The sequence below is a fragment of the Solanum stenotomum genome, chromosome 5, assembly GCF_019186545.1.
Source record: "Solanum stenotomum isolate F172 chromosome 5, ASM1918654v1, whole genome shotgun sequence".
In the NCBI taxonomy this organism is placed as follows: Eukaryota; Viridiplantae; Streptophyta; class Magnoliopsida; order Solanales; family Solanaceae; genus Solanum; species Solanum stenotomum.
The window spans coordinates 34,493,877-34,500,215 of record NC_064286.1 but is presented as its reverse complement, the minus strand read 5'-3'; the positions used below and the strand labels follow the sequence as shown (position 1 = coordinate 34,500,215).

Below are 6,339 nucleotides of genomic sequence, written 5' to 3'. Positions count from 1 at the left end.
ACCATCCGACTCATAGGACGTACATTGGACCTTCCATTTCCTAAGAATTCTATAAGTGGGCATTTTATCAAACACATGGTGGGCTATTGTTCATGTAAAGAAAATCATGTATTTCAAGAGTACTAAGTCCAACCAATTCCGAAATCCATATAAATCAGCCCACCATCAACATACATATATATAAGTCAACCTTCATAATTTGATCATGGAAGCATGAAAACCATAAACATCACATAAAAATTCCATTTCATGATAATATGCAAAATATACCATAATAGGGTGTGTAGTAGTAATTCCATACTTCAAGAGTTTATAATAACCATAAGGAACCATAACTTGAAGTAAAAATAGAGAATAAATGGTTGAACTTGTGGAAAGGAAGGTTTCCACAATCAAACCCACATACCTCAACTTTGGAGAATCCTTGATGAAGATTGGGATGGAGAATTGAAGCTTGAGATTGAGTCTTGAATTCGGAATTAGAGCTTGAGATGTTTGAATTTGGTTGAAGATCTTGGTGGAAGTTTGGAGGGGGCTTAGAGAGTGTTTTTGAGTGTTTTGAAGTTAGAAACAAAATATGACTAAGTATGGGACATATCCCCTCTTTATAAAAAAAAAACACCCCAACACTTAGCCAAAAAAAAATGAGGCTTTAAAAAAAAACAGCTACTGGAAATTGCAATTCTGCCCGGACAGGTTTTACGAAAATGGTCATAACTCCTTCATCCTAACTCGGAATGAGGTGAAACCAATCGCATTGGAAAGCTAACTCAAAAGGCTTTAATTTAATAGTTAGTGGCCCTTCCAGTTCCTTGAGTGCTAAGAGATACGCCTCTTTAAAGTTGACCCTTCAAATCGCATCTTTTGTGATTTTTGAATTTTGATACGGTTGCTCTAAAATTCGGGTTAGACCCATTTTCCACTCAATTTGACCCCCTGAATAAGAATATGAATTTGAATTTTTGAAATCATGCATGGATTTTGAGATATATGGAAATTACAATTATAGGTGCTTCCGAAGCACATTTTCGGGCATTTTTGGGGTCGTTTCAGGGGTGTTACAATGTGACAACCCGAAAAACTAGAAGGTGGAACTAGAGCCTTACGAGTGTGCTGTTGAATTTGGTGTTGGATTTAGAAGTTTAAAATGGTTTCCCGTACATAGTATGGAGGTTTTAGGGGTTAAACATCAGGTAATACTCCCCAAGGATCCTTGAGGAGGACCCTAAAGCCTAACCCCAAAACAGCCCTAAAGTGCCCAAGTTCATGACCTGTGGATGGGACCTAATGAGCAAAGGTCCATCCACTCCCCGTAGGGCTAGGTCATGGGTCACAAGCTCACTTTAGGAGCTGCAGACCCTGACCCATGAACCAGCAGCATGACCCATAGGTCCATTCACAATCCGTGAGTGGAGGGCGTGAGTCATGGCCTGCAATTATGTCTAGTCTCGACCGAAGTAAGGTCCATTTAGGTAGTTCTTTTTTAATTAGTTTTAAGTAGGGGTCGCTTAATATAGTCCTTATACAGATATATAAACTATTTTAAGTCACTAAACACCATATTAACTCATTATATCTCAAGATCCCAAATCATAACCAACATCCCTCTCCAAATATTCTTAGTCTAAAATTCCATTGAAGAACAAGAAAAAGGTCAACTCTAGGGGTCAAGGAGCTGTATTTTCTCTTAAATTTTGTGTGGAAATATTCATAAGGTATGGTGGCTTTTCATCTATGGGTAGCCTTCACCCACAAAATCCCTCCAAAACTTGATTTCAAGCTTCCAATTTCCCCCAAAACCTAGGGTTTCAATCTAATTCATGGGTTATCTTTAAAAACATTTTCATTGATTGATTTATGATGAATTACGATTGAAATGATGCTTAATGGTTTATTTATGATCAAATCCCCCCATGAACCCTTGAGTCCCCCACTTTACTAAATTGACTTCATAATGTAGGTATTGTTGTACATTTGCCCAATTAATTGAATAATGGTTGTTCATGGTGTAATTACATGACTTTAGTATGAGAAAACATGTATCCTTTATTAACCTAAGAGTCTATGGTGAACTTGATATAGTCTAGTGTCATGTCATGAATTTCTCAAAAGTAAAGTTTATAGACATTAATTTACTGAATTAGGTCTTATATGATGGATCATGGTTGACTAGTATTGAGATTGAGTTTCTATAATACTATATGACAATAATTTATCAATAATGAGGCATGCATACATATTACCTTGAGAATTAGGTGTACATGATGATCATGTGAGGAATTTCTTGAGAGTAAGGCTTGTGACATGAAGATGACTCTTAGGGCTTTTAGGGTAAAAGCTAATGTGAATAAGCTAAGGATGTTAATGCTTTAAGAAGGAAGCTATTATGTATGTTGAGTTGTTTTTGGCATTATTGTGAAAAGACTTTACCAACATGACGTATAATATGATCACATGAGTCTATTCATGAAATGAGTGTTTACTTGAGTCATGATTCTACCCATATCTAATATAGTGAATGCTAGATGTGTTGACTTGACATGATCTATGATCCTTGAATGCAAGAATTGAGGGGTATGCATGATTATGATATTATGTGCAAAGCTTATGAACAATTTGAGAGTGAAGTGTCTATGATGATAATGTTGTTGTTGTGTTATTGAAAGGACAATCACACACATACACCATGCATGAACATGACTATAAAGTGACTAAGTGTTGATTGAGTTATTGAATCATGTTATTCCCTTTATCTAATGTAGTAGTTCTAGATGTTTGGGTTGTGTTTGATTCATAGCCCTCGAAGGGCAAATTAAGAGGGTTTATACATGTTGATGAGATTTGTGTATGAACTCATGATTCACATAGAAAGTGAAGATCCGATGAATATTGTGTATTTGTGGTATTGTTGAAAGATCATTCTCCCCTTACCCTTATACATAACTATGCATGAATTGTCTAGGACTATGATAATGTTGTTGTGTTGATTGAAAGGCTAATCTCATTAACACTACGAACATGATGTGAAAGGTTCACTCACATATTAAAGAATCTAAGGTTGAAAGGTTATTCTCACCTAATGAATCTATGAGCTAAATCATGATGTTGTATTTGATTGTGTGTTAAGTCACCCTTCCATAAACACGAACTTAAGTAAAGACTTAACTTGAACTTAAAGGGAATTATGCTTAGCACCGAGTGGATATGAAAATGAGATAGAGGCTATTACGCTAGTTAGTCTGGCTTCCCAATGAGTTTCTTTTACGCCAGTTATTTCGGGTTTCCAAAACAGTTATCTCATGAAATGGAAACCTTATACGTCAGTCAGTCCGGCTTTCTAGTATCAATCTCCTTATCCCATAACTATGTGCCCACATAGGTCGTTAGCTAGTGGATTCACCTAAAAGCTAAAAATGTTAGTTCTACCTTAGGCAAGTACGACACCTCTTTTCGGTGTGGGCCATGACACCGAATTCCATGTAGGTCACATGGTCTATGTCGGTTAAGGCTATTTCCCTACATGAACAAGAACATGAACCATTACATGATAAAGAACAAGAATATGACATATGAACAAGAACATGGGTTATTTATTATGGCTCTTCAGGAGGTTTTACTTAGTGTGAATGGAGGTATGAGACTTCATTCATGCATTGCAGAAGTAGGCTTTGAGAGTGGGCATGGTAGGTTTCCCTTATGACATGATGATTATGAGTTAATGCATGCTTTATATGAATTATAAACATGAACATGAACTATAATTATGACTTCTTAATGAGGTTTACTTAGTGTGAGTGGGGGTATGGGATTTCACTTATACATTGCACAACTACACTTATAAAGGGGTTATGGTGTGGTTTCCTTATTCTATGAAGATATATGAATTTATGTATGCATGATATGGATTGTTGCTAAGAGTGACTTTACTTATTACAAGTTATGAACATGAATGTCCCTTTGTCTATGAGTATTGGCTATGGATAAGGTCAAGGTATGTTATGCATGATCATGGTGGCCTAGAAGTGATGCTTAGTGTAGATAGGATTATGGGATCCTATCTATCCATTGCAAGAGTATAGCTTAGGGTTTGTTATGTGATAGTTCTATTATGATGAGATGATCTTGGTATTTAATCATGTATGTGAACTTTGTCTTGTGAAGATTGGAGTATGCATTATGTTTGTGTTGGAGACTATGCTTGTGATTATGATGATAGCCTTTATGATATGATGAATTGTACATGATTTGTCTTAACAATCTCCAACTATTTCAAAGATGATGTGCAAAAGTGGCATATAACATGGTTTCAACTAAAATGTCCCTTTTTGCATGTTTTAAGGATTTTTATGCATTACTTCCATACTTACTACATTTTGTGCTAACCCATATTTCTACATTTTCGATAAGTGTAAGGTTTGGAAATATCAAATTCTACCCTTGTGGCTAGGACCATAGTAGATCAAGAAGAAAAAGATTCGTGAGTCCTCATAGTATTCGAGGGCTTAACCATTGATGAGTCCACGATTTGGACTCATTTAGGGCTTTATTTTGATAGATTTAGTTTCCTCAAATGCATATTTTATCTTAATGACTGATGTAACTCCTTACGTTTCAGGTATTTGAGTTGAGAGACAAAGCATGGACGCTATCAAGCGAAAAAGGAACAAAGAGGCTGAAAGAACAAAGAAATGAAGGGCTGAGGATCGCCTAATGCATTAGGTGAACCGCCGAATGGCCGTAACCTCGCCCAAAGTTCCAGTGAGTTGAACCCTGAAAGAAAAGATCAAGTCGGTGATAAAAAGAGTAGTCGGAGCGTCGCCGAACAGTTCCATGAAGTATTACTATATCGCCCAATGGTCCAAAATGTGAAGATGCTGAAGGCAAAGGCTGAAAGGCAATGAAGCAGATCAAAGGTGGCGGATCGCTGAATAAATTGGTGATCCCGACAAACTGTGCCGACTAGTCCTTCACAACACAAATTTTCAATAACTATAAATACCCATTTAATTCTATAGCTTAGTATAAAAAAATCAATCAATTATTGTAGATAATTTTCAGACATAGAATATTTCCAATTTTTAGTTCTTAGAATTTTTGGGAGACATTGTTCTTGAGCTTGAAGATTTGAAGACTTCCAACTGCAAGAAATTGGAGGTGGGTGTTGGAGATTCGTCATTCTAGACTCGTTTGAAGTGAAAAAAAATCATACCTAGTTGATGTTAATTCGATTTGGTATCATTTTCTTCCCTTTTTCTATGATTAGCTAAAACCCCAATTCTTGGGGTGTAATTTTGTGAATATGGGTTAAATTTTCTATTAGGTATTACTTATTGTTAGTCTATTTGTTGTTTAATTGTGATTTCATTTAGTAGTTGTGTTTGAACTTAATGGGATTGTAGTTGCTAATATGATTTCATCTTAGTGTTTTTGGCTTGCTCGAGAGAGAGGTTTTAAAACTAAGACTACTAAATCGATAGCCAGTGGTTATTGGGTCATCGTGGGTTCAGCTTGAGAGAGTGAATCCTAGGCCTTTTCCCACATATTTAGCTCGAGAGAGTGAATGGGCTAAGGTGAAGGTTGTTCTTAATTGCGACAACTCGGTGTTCCAGAGAAACTGAGTTGATTCGGGGTAAGTTGCTCTAGAGAGAATTTACCCCCACTAAAGTCTTGCCTAGTTACAAATGTTCAGCGATTTTCTATCAATAACATTTACCCAATAGTATATTTTATCCCATATTCCTATCACATCCCAAGAATCCCATTTCCTTATCTCGTATCTTTTTATTTTTGTTGTTTTTAGTTTTTTAAGTGAATATAAACCCCCCATTGATAATTGACATTCGTGTCACCCATTGATTTATCATGTTTTTACTCGTTAATATTTATAGCTATGATTTATTAAAACAAAATTTTACTTTTTTATTAATTCTTGCAAACACTCCCTTCGAACTCGACCATAACCCATTCGGTTAGGTTATATTACTGCACGCGATCGTTGACACCAGAATTGGATTTCATGTCTTTTATTACGTCAAACATCAAAATGGCGCTGCTGGCGGAGAGTTGTGTTAGTTGAGAATTTTTAGTGAAGTAGTATTTCGTCTTCTTAGTTATAGTTCTACTCACTTAATTTTTAGCTTTGTGTTTTGCTTGTTTGAGATTTGAAACAGAGGAGGTGAGTATGTCGAGCAGTACTCGTGTGCAAATGATGTTTCCTCCATTAGAAGTAATGATGTTCAGGGATCACATTCTAATCTTCAAACAATTGGAAGGTGAACGGATTCATGAGGCATGGGAAAGGTTTAAAGAACTGCTAGTTCAATGTCCATCTCATGAAAT

General features: G+C 36.1%; 1 non-coding gene across 1 annotated transcript; it reads right to left on the bottom strand.

Moving 5' to 3' along the window:
• Positions 1 to 6,232: 6,232 nt before the first annotated feature.
• LOC125866477 (small nucleolar RNA R71) lies at positions 6,233 to 6,339 on the bottom strand. The gene has a single exon (XR_007446532.1). It is a non-coding gene; the product is annotated as a small nucleolar RNA R71 (small nucleolar RNA).